This window comes from Myxine glutinosa, chromosome 10, assembly GCF_964187855.1.
Source record: "Myxine glutinosa chromosome 10, kmMyxGlut1.1, whole genome shotgun sequence".
Classification (NCBI taxonomy): Eukaryota; Metazoa; Chordata; class Myxini; order Myxiniformes; family Myxinidae; genus Myxine; species Myxine glutinosa.
Genome location: NC_136270.1, coordinates 68,485,973 through 68,498,171, shown reverse-complemented (window position 1 = coordinate 68,498,171; position 12,199 = coordinate 68,485,973).

Sequence of the window (12,199 nt, the reverse complement as noted above, 5' to 3'; positions counted from 1 at the left end):
CGCTCCCCCTCCAACCACCTGCCCCCCCTTGTCCTGCCATCCCCTGTCTCGGTTCTCCCCAATCTCTCCTACTGACCTCTCTGAACTCCTCATAGGAATGAAAACTGCCACCTGCACTCTTGACCCCATCCCCTCCAGCTTTGTCAAAGCCTCCCTCCCTGCTCTCTCTCCACTTATCATTGCAACAATAAACTCCTCCCTGTCTACAGGCATCGTCCCACCTTCCCTCAAAATTGCTGCTGTTACCCCCATTCTAAAAAAACCTGGTCTAAACCCTGACACCCTAAACAACTTCAGACCCATCTCCAACCTACCCTTTCTGTCAAAAGTTTTGGAACGCGCTGTAGCCACTCAACTCAAACATCATCTCTCTGCCAATAACCTGTATGAAACATTCCAATCCGGATTCCGCTCCAACCACAGTACTGAAACTGCTCTCCTCAAAATCACCAACGACCTTCTCCTCTCCTCTGACGCTGGCAACCTCAACATTCTCGTCCTCCTCGACCTCAGCGCTGCCTTTGACACCATCGATCACACTATCCTCCTCACCCGACTTGAATCCACCTTTAACGTCACCGGCACTGCCCTCTCTTGGATTAAATCATACCTCTCTGACAGATGCCAGTTCATCTCCATCAATAACTGCAAATCCCCCACTGCTCCCCTCCCCCAAGGTGTCCCCCAAGGTTCAGTTCTTGGCCCCCTCCTCTTCATCCTTTACCTGTCCCCGCTCGGTCACTTAATCCGCCGTCATGGTCTCCAATTCCACTGCTTCGCCGATGACATCCAGCTTTTCATCTCCACCAAGTCCGTCTCCACCGACACCCACTCTATCCTGACAAACTGCATCACTGAAATAAAATCCTGGCTTCAAATCAACTTCCTCAAGCTTAACTGTGATAAATCTGAAATAATCATCATTGGCCCAAAAACGCTCACAAAATCCACCCATAACTTTGCCCTCAACATCGACGGTATCCCAGTATCCACCTCCCCTCACATCCGGAATCTTGGCGTCATCTTTGACCAAACCCTTTCCTTCGACAAATACACTAAACAGATCACAAAGTCAGCCTTCTTTCACCTGAAAAACATTGCCCGTCTCCGCTCATCCCTCTCCTCCACGGCTGCAGAAACCCTCATCCACGCCTTCATCACCTCCCGTCTGGACTACTGCAATAGCCTCCTCTATGGTTCACCCTCAAAAATCACCAATAAACTCCAATACATTCAGAACTCCGCTGCCCGTCTACTCACTCATTCCCGGACCCGTGACCACATCACCCCCGTCCTTTACAAGCTTCACTGGCTCCCCATCCCCCAGAGAATCCAGTACAAAATCCTCCTCTTGACATACAAAGCCCTCCATAACCTGGCCCCATCCTACCTGGCTGACTTCCTCTCCAGACACACTCCCACCCGCAACCTCCGCTCTGCTGGTACCAACCTCCTGACCCCCTCCATCCGGACCAAATTCAGATCCTGGGGGGACAGGGCCTTCTCCATCGCTGCTCCCACCCTCTGGAACTCACTACCTCACACCATCAGAGACTCCTCCTCACTCACCACATTCAAAACATCACTAAAGACCCACCTGTTCAACGCTGCATTCAACATTCAACCCACAGCATTTAACCCCTGACTATCTCTTCTCCTTCTCCCTCCTTTTGCTTTAAATATTTCCCTATTGATTCTTGTCTTTTTGCAATTGTTGTTTTCATGTATTGTTATGCATTATGTTTTCCACTCTGTCAAAGCGCCTTTGGGCTTCTGGAAAAGCGCTATACAAAATAAATGAATTATTATTATTATTATTAACTGCCAAACCAACACAACCGCCAAACCAACACATGCGCCAAACCAACACAGCCGCCAAACAACACATCCACCAAACCAACACATCCGCCAAACAAACACATCCGCCAAACCAACACACTCGCCAAACCAACACATCCGCCAAACCAACACATCCACCAAACCAAGCCAACTGCCAAACCAACACATCGACCAAACAACACATCCGCCAAAACAACACATGTGCCAAACCAACACCTCCGCCAAACCAACACAACCTCCAAACCAAAACATCCGCCAAACCAGCACATCCTCCAAACCTACACATGCGCCAAACCAACACATGCGCCAAACCAACACATCCGCCAAACAACACATCCACCAAACCAACACATCCACCAAACCAACACAACCGCCAAACCAACACATGCGCCAAACCAACACAGCCGCCAAACAACACATCCACCAAACCAACACATCCACCAAACCAACACAACCGCCAAACCAACACAGCCGCCAAACCAACACATCCGCCAAACCAACACACACGCCAAACCAACACATCCGCAAAACCAACACATTCACCAAACCAACACATGTGCCAAACCAACACATCCGCGAAACAAACACATCTGCCAAACCAACACATCTGCCAAACCAACACATCCTCCAAACCAACACATCCGCCAATCCAACAAATTTGCCAAACTTACACATCTGCCAAACCAACACATCCACCAAACCAACACATCCGCCAAACCAACACATCCGCCAAGCCAACACATCCGCCAAACCAACACATCCGCCAAACCAACACATCCGCCAAACCAACACATCCGCCAAACCAACACATCCGCCAAACCAACACATCTGCCAAACCAACACATCCGCCAAACCAACACATCCACCAAACCAACACATCTGCCAGTCCAACACATGCGCAAAACCAACACATGCGCCAAACCAACACCTCCGCCAAAACAACACATCCGCCAAACCAACAAATTTTCCAAACCAACACATCCGCAAAACCAACACATCCACCAAATTAACACATGGGTCAAACTAACAAATGCGTCACACTAACACATCCGCCAAAACAACAAATCCGCCAAACCAACACATTCGCCAAACCAACACATCTGCCAAACAAACACAACCGCCAAACTAAGACATCTGCCAAACCAACACATCCGCCAAACAAAGACATGTGCCAAACAAACACATGCGCCCGACTGAGACATCCGGCAAACAAACGCATGCGCCAAACTAAGCCATCCGCCAAACTAACACATCCGCCAAACAAACACATGTGCCAAAACAAAGACATGCGCCAAACAAACACATCCGCCAAACAAACACATCCGCCAAACTAAGACATCCGCCAAACTAAGACATCCGCCAAACAAACACATGCGCCAAACTAAGACATCCGCCAAACTAACACATCGGCCAAACAAACACATGCGCCAAACCAAGACATCCGCAAAACTAACACATCCACCAAACTAAAACATTCGCCAAACTAACACATTCGCCAAACTAACACATTCGCCAAACTAACACATCCGCCAAACTAACACATGCCCCAAACTAAGACATCCGCCAAACTAAGACATCTGCCAAACTAAGACATCCGCCAAACTAAGACATCCGCCAAATGAACACATCCACAAAACTAACACATGCGCCAAACTAACACATCCGCCAAACTAAGACATCCGCCAAACTAACACATTCGCCAAACGATAACATCCGCCAAACAAACATATGCGCCAAACTAAGACATCCGCCAAACTAACACATGCGCCAAACAAACACATGCGCCAAACAAACACATGCACCAAACAAACACATGTGCCAAACGAAGACATCCGCCAAACTAAGACATCCGCCAAACTAAGACATCCGCCAAATGAACACATCCACCAAACTAACACATCCGCCAAACTAACACATCCGCCAAACTAACACATCCGCCAAACTAAGACATCTGCAAAAGTAAGACATCCGCCAAACTAACACATTCGCCAAACTAACACATTCACCAAACTAACACATCCGCCAAACTAACACATGATGCGCCAAACTAAGACATCCGCCAAACTAAGACATCCACCAAACAAACACATGCACCAAACTAACACATCCACCAAACTAACACATCCGCCAAACTAACACATCCGCCAAACAAACACATGCGCCAAACTAAGACATCCGCCAAACTAACACATCCCCCAAACTAACACATGCGCCAAACTAAGACATCCACCAATCTAAGACATCCGCCAAACTAAGACATGCGCCACACTAAGACATCCGCCAAACTAACACATGCGCCAAACAAACACATGCGCCAAACAAACACATTCGCCAAACTAAGACATCCGCCAAACTAAGACATCCGCAAAACTAACACATCCACCAAACAAACACATGCACCAAACCAACACAACCACCAAACTAACACATCCGCCAAACAAACACATCCACCAAACAAACACATCCGCCAAACAAACACATGCACCAAACAAACACATCCGCCAAACTAAGACATCCGCCAAACTAAGAAATCCGCCAAACAAAACACATGCGCCAAACTGAGACATCCGCCAAACTAAGACATCCGCCAAATGAACACATCCACAAAACTAACACATGCGCCAAACTAACACACCCGCCAAACTAACACATCCGCCAAACTAACACATTCGCCAAACGATAACATCCGCCAAACAAACACATGCGCCAAACTAAGACATCCGCCAAACTAACACATGCGCCAAACAAACACATGCGCCAAACAAACACATGCACCAAACAAACACATGCGCCAAACGAAGACATCCGCCAAACTAAGACATCCGCCAAACTAAGACATCCGCCAAATGAACACATCCACCAAACTAACACATCCGCCAAACTAACACATCCGCCAAACTAACACATCCGCCAAACTAAGACATCTGCAAAAGTAAGACATCCGCCAAACTAACACATTCGCCAAACTAACACATTCGCCAAACTAACACATCCGCCAAACTAACACATGCGCCAAACTAAGACATCCGCCAAACTAAGACATCCGCCAAACAAACACATGCACCAAACTAACACATCCACCAAACTAACACATCCGCCAAACTAACACATCCGCCAAACAAACACATGCGCCAAACTAAGACATCCGCCAAACTAACACATCCCCCAAACCAACACATGCGCCAAACTAAGACATCCGCCAAACTAAGACATCCGCCAAACTAAGACATGCGCCACACTAAGACATCCGCCAAACTAACACATGCGCCAAACAAACACATGCGCCAAACAAACACATTCGCCAAACTAAGACATCCGCCAAACTAAGACATCCGCAAAACTAACACATCCGCCAAACAAACACATGCACCAAACCAACACATCCACCAAACGAACACATCCGCCAAACAAACACATCCGCCAAACAAACACATCCGCCAAACAAACACATGCACCAAACAAACACATCCGCCAAACTAAGACATCCGCCAAACTAAGAAATCCGCCAAACAAACACATGCGCCAAACTGAGACATCCACCAAACTAACACATCGGCCAAAGAAACACATGCGCCAAACAAAGACATCCGCAAAACTAACACATGCGCCAAACAAACACATGCGCCAAACTAACACATCCGCCAAGCTAACACATCCGCCAAACTAACACATCCGCCAAACTAACACATCCGCCAAACTAACACATCCGCCAAACAAACACATGCGCCAAACTAAGACATCCGCCAAACTAACACATCCGCCAAACTAACACATGCGCCAAACAAACACATGCGCCAAACTAAGACATCCGCCAAACTAAGACATCCGCAAAACTAACACATCTGCCAAACAAACACATGCGCCAAACAAACATATCCGCCAAACTAACACATCCACCAAACAAACCCACCCGCCAAACTAAGACATCCGGCAAACAAACACATGCGCCAAACTAAGACATCCGCCAAACAAACACATCCGCCAAACGAACACATCCGACAAACTAACACATGCGCCAATCAAACACATGTGCCACACTAAGACATCCACCAAACTAACACATCCGCCAAAGTAAGACATCCGCCAAACAAACATATGCACCAAACTAAGACATCCGCCGAACAAACACATGCGCCAAACTAACACATGCGCCAAACAAACACATCCGCCAAACTAAGCCTTCCGCCAAACTAAGACATCCTCCAAACGAACACATCCGCCAAAGAAACACATCCGCCAAACTAACACATCCGCCAAACAAACACATGCGTCCAACTAAGACATCCGCCAAACTAACACATGCGCCAAACAAACACATGCGCCAAACTAAGACATCCGCCAAACTAACACATCCGCCAAACAAACACATGCGCCAAACTAAGACATCCGCCAAACTAAGACATCCGCCAAACGAACACATCTGCCAAACTAACACATGCGCCAAACAAACACATGCGCAAACACAAACATAAACACTAACACATGCTAAGACATCCGCCAAACTAACACATCCACCAAACTAACACATCCGCCAAACTAACACATCCGCCAAACAAACACATGCACCAAACGAAGACATCCGCCAAACTAACACATCCCCCAAACTAACACATCCGCCAAACAAACACATCCGCCAAACTAACACATCCGCCAAACTAACACATCCGCCAAACAAACACATGCACCAAACTAAGACATCCGCCAAATGAACACATCCGCCAAACTAAGACATCCGCCAAACTAACACATCCGCCAAACCAACACATCCACCAAACCAACACATCCACCAAACCAACACATCCACCAAACCAACACATGCACCAATCCAACACATCCACCAAACCAACACATGCGCCCAACTAACACACCCACCAAACGAACACATGTACAAAACCGACACATCCTCCAAACCAATGCATCTGCCAATCCAACACAGCCGCCAAACAAACACAGGCGCCAAACCAACACATGCACCAGACAAACAGGCGCTAACCCAACACATTCTCCAAACCAATACATCTGCCAAACCAACACAGCCGCCAAACGAACACATGCGCCAAACAAACACAGTCGCCAACCCAACACATCCCCCAAACCAACACATCAACCAAACCAACACATCAGCCAAACAAACACATCTGCCACACCAACACGTGCGCCAAACCAACACATCCGCCAAACCCAACACAGCCGCCAAACCAATACATCCGCCAAACAATTTCATAATTTCACTTCATAGGTTCATATTTGTTCGATACAAGTGTCAATCACACTGCTTAACTTGTTTGAACATTCTTCAGATGTGATTTGTTCCACAACTGCATGAGAGAGGTCTCGAGGCAACAGCTATCCTGCATCAACATGGTGCACCAGCACATCATGCGCAGTTAGAGAATATCTCGATGACAAATTCAGTTGACGATGGATTCGACGTGCATCTGAGATAGTGTGGCCTCCTCGATGTCCGGACTTAACAACATGTGACAATTCGCTTTGGGGCATTGTGAAAGACATTTCTCCTCTCCACCCAACAACAGTTTTATACCTCAAAACAGCTGCCAGGGGCTGCTTTTATGACCTCCAACCCTCAACATGGAAGAAGATGTCCAGAAGAACATGGAGAAAAAAATCGAATTTGTGCAGAGAATGGAGGAGAGCATACAGATAAATTATAATTGCATGCATAGAGCCTTTGTGGCCACTCTGTAGATCGGAGGGTTTGCCAAACGGTCCTTTTGGAGAGAGAAAGATAGTGTTCCGGCACATGTGTATTGAAAACGTTTGAATGGGATTTACATAACAGCTAACTGATTTCAACCAACAACTATTTTTGAGATCAGCATAGGCCAAAAGGTCAACATGGGCTAAAGGTAAACAACAATTTCAAATTTCTAAAATCCTCAATTTTCATCCGATTCACTTGATTTTGAATAGGATTTTCATCTCAGCTAACTGAATTCAAGCACCATCTATTTCTGAGGTCAACATAGGCCAAAAGGTCAACATAGGCCAAATTTCTAAAATTGTCAATTTTCATCCGACTAACTAAAAATTTGAACACGATTTGCATATCCGGTCACAGAATTCAAACACTAATTGTTTTTGTGGTCAAAAGGATGCTCTACTAAGTGCCATTCTACTTTGTTCTCTTTTGCCAAGTGTCGCTCTATGAGTGATTTTTCATTTTCTTATTTGTTTGTTTGTTTGTCCGGGTGATATCTCAGCCATCCTTTGAGCTAGGAAGCTGAATAGACTGGGTCAATTTTCAAAAAAATCTTAACCCCGAAGGCAAATCGTGTTCATTTAGGGCACACAAGGTTTTTAGGGGTATTGAGGGGTGCTGAACTTAAATCTGCTGTATGCCCAACTCAAAAATGGCCGATAATGCCTCAAAATTGAGAAATCCAGATGGCCGCCACCGCCGGGCTGAAATGTATTTATGCACATATCTTTTTGACTAAACAAGGTAGAAACTTGAATGAAATGTGCTTTTGTAGCTTTTCATATATGGGGAATCCAATGCCATATTCAGTTTTGAAATAAAATGTGAATAAACTGCTTGAAACTCATGTTTATTTCTAAAATAGTCGTTTTTAACGATGAATTTAAGTTTTTTTTTTTTTTTTAAGATCATTAAGAATTTTAACATTTTAACGTCGACCAGATAAGATCCACAAGCCCCATCCCTCTCCCTCCCCACCAGGAACACAGACCGCCCATTTAAGCCCAGAGGCACACTACATATGATTTAAATGTTGGCAGGAAACATATTAGGGATGCAATTCTCATTTTGGCGAAACAAAGTAAGGTACCTCAAATAACACCGACGCGCTTCGACGTAAACCAACATTTGACAAGCAATTTATTTATTTGTGACATGACAGCAATGGCAAGAATTTTTACTTAATTGTGCATGAATTGCATGAGTTGATCATATCTACGGTCAAAGCGTTAAAAACAGTCCTTCATTGTGTGCACAGGTAGATGTTCCCACATGAACTTATTCCCGGTCGTCATGAGTGTTCCGGCAGTTGTCGCCAAGTTTCCTGTTTGTTTTTTTTTGTTTTTTTTGTTTTTTTTGTATACTGAATCGAGGCTGGCGAAAGAGCTAACATTTACTTCACAAACAAATCAACCAGACAAACAAAATGTATAAAAAGAGGGAGCGGAAGACAAGATGGGGAGAGAAGGGGAAGCACACAAACACAACATTTGAGAGCAGGGAGATGTGTGGAAGGGAGAGGGCTTGGGGGGAGGAGGTGTGGGAAGGGGGGGGGGGGAGGGAGAAGTATAAAACACAAGGACACCAAGGACTTCCAGGACAGAACTTGGTATTTCAAAAAAGTGGAATTGGGGTGAAAATTAGCGGGGGAAGAAAAGATCAAGGTTTTGGATGGGGGAAGATAAGAGATGGTGGTGAACAGCTGTTTTAAAGACCTGGAGGGTGGAGTGGGATTGAAGAGAGTGAGGAAGTTTGTTCCAGAGGCGGGAGAAAAGAGGAATGAAGGAGTGAAGGTCAGCAAAGAGTCTTGATTTTGGCAGTTTAACCATAACAGGGTTGCAGGCAGATCTTGTGCGACCTGTAGGAATATTTGCGGGACAGAGCCCAGAGAGAGCTGGGCAGGCAAGGCCAGAGAGGAGTCGGTAGAAGACGGAAAGACCACCAACCTGTCTGCAGTGAGTGAGTGAGAGGCCCTTGGAGTTAGCTTCATCGCGGGAGATTCCAATGATTCTGAATGCTTTGGTTTCAACAGCATGAAGACGAGCTAGGTGTGAGTCAGGAGCACCAGCCCAGAGGGGAGAGCAGTATTCCATTGAGCTGCGGATGAAACCTTGTATGTGGTGAGGAGCTCAGGTGTGCCAAGGAAGGACTTCGCACGACGGAGGATGCCCAGTCGGCGACTGGCTTTGGAGGTCAGATTTGAAATGTGGTTTTCCCAGGAAAGATCATGGCAGATAGTGAGACCCAAAAGCTTGAGTGACAGAACTTCTTGGAGAGGATTATTCAGAAAGTGGATGGGAGGGTTGGCCATTCAGTCTTTTCGGAGAGACATCGTAAGAGTGTGAGATTTGTCAGGATTGAAAGACATGTTCCACTTGTTTGCCTAGTCTGTGATTTTGTCCAGGTCTGCAGAGAGTGAGGAGGCTGCAGACTGCCGATCTGAGGGATGAAGAATGGAGTGACAGAGAGTAGAGTCATCAGCAAACAGATAGAGAGGATTTTCAAGAGAGTCAGAGAGATCATTGATGAAGACCAGAAAAAGCACAGGGCCCAGGACACTGCCTTGGGGAACTCCAGCCTGAACAGGAAGAGGAGATGAGAGAAACCCATTCAGGGCCACACGTTGACTACGACAAGAGAGGAAGTCCGCCAGCCATGCGTGGAGATTTCCATGGATACCAAAAGAGGAGAGTTTGGTGAGCAGAGCGGGGTGCCAGACCGCATCGAAGGCACGTGATATGACAAGGGAGACTGCTCTAATTTCCTGTTTGGCATTGAGGACCTCCATCCATTGTTGAGAAAGCAGAAGCAGCATGTCCAGAGTAGAGTGTCCAGGTCTGAAACCAAATTGATGATCAGAGATCAAGCCATTGGAGAAGAGGAAAGATTTCATATCCGAAGCAATGATGGATTCCATGACTTTGCTGATAATTGGGAGAAGGCTGATTGGTCTGTCGTTGCTGGGATCTGTTTTTGCACCTTTTTGTGCAAAGTGGTGATGTTGGCAGATTTCCAAGCAGATGGAAGATGACCTTGAGCAAAAGAGAGGGTGAAGAGAACAGAGGGAGTGAAAGAGCGGAAGAACAGGATTTTAGGACCCGTGGGCTGATGCCGTCAGGTCCAGTTGCAGAATCAGAGTCGAGGGTTGACAGAAACTTTTCCACCTTGTCAGGAGGAAAGGACACAGAGTCCAGGAGCAGTTGGGTACGACTGGGTACGGTGGGCACAGAGAGGGATGGGTTTGGGACACAAGATTTAGAGGCAAACACAGAGTTGCGGCATTCAGCTTTTTCACGTGCGGAGTCAGCCGTGTGGCCATTTGAGGTGAGGGAGGGGATGGAGGGGGAACAAACACCAGAAACAGATTTGACCAGATGCCACCAGGATTTGGAAGAGGGAGAAAGACAAGAGAGTTCAGTCCTGAGAACGGAGAGATATTGTTTCCTGGCTCTCCTGAGGGTGGACCCACACTTGTTTCGGGCTTTGTGAAAGGAAATGAGATTTCCTTCCGTTGGATTTGCTTTCCAGGAGACGAAAGCAAGTTGTTTCTGGGCAATAGCCTCACCACAAGATTCCGTGTACCATGTACGGGAGGAAGGGTATGACAACTGAAGACGAGATGGGATCAATCTGTGCATGAGAGAGAGCAATTTACTTTGGAAGAATTCCAAGGATGAGTTGATGTCAGAGGCGGTAGAGATGGGAGACCAGTCCAGATGATTGATGGCTGCTTGTAGACCGTGCCAGTTGGCCTGAGTGAAATGCCAGACTCGTCGACCCTGAGGAGGCTCTCTGAGAATGGTCAGAGAGATGTCCACTTTAACAAGCACATGATCAGAAGAGCCGATTGGAGCAGAAGAAGAGCAGCAGACATTTTCAGGGAAGTTAGTCACAACCAAGTCCAGAAGAGAAGATGCTCCGTTGACTGAGATCCAGGGTCGGGAAATTGACAGATTGTGTCAGTCCCAGTGAGTCACAGAAGTCCTTTGCTGAAGAGCCATGGCTGGTGAGAGAGGTATCCACACCCAGCCAACTGGCATGGTGACAGTTGAAATCACCACATATGAGGAAGAGAGAGTTGGGATGGGTAGATAGAAGTTGGTCCATATTATCAGACAGTGAGAAGTAGATGAAGTAATCGCTGTTTGGTGGACGGTACAACACACATATGAACAAAAGGTGGGAGCAAAGGGGAAGCCGTAGCCAAAGGTATTCCTGGGGGTGAGGTGGAGAGAGGGCAGTGCAGGGCGAGTGAGGAAGAGAGTTTTTTATAAAGATAGCAACCCCACCTCCAGGACGAGGCTCAGGTCTATCATACCGGAGGAGGGAGTAACCTGGGAGAGATACCAAGGAATCAGAGACATCATGAAGGAAGAAAGTTTCTGTGAAGCAGATCACGTCTGGTTTGTCAGAAGCAACCTGTATGGAGAGATCAGTCAAGTTTGAGCGAAGGCCCCGGATGTTTGAGGTCCATACTGTTAAGGAAGAGGATGGGGGAGCATCGGATACAGAACAGGGGGGGGGGGGCGGTAGGGTAAGATGTGGAAGAGGAGGAAGAGGTAGGGAGAGCTGTTGAAGGTGTGTCAGAGATTACAGAATAGCTTGGAGAAAGGGAAGAATGGGGCGGACAAAAGGTTT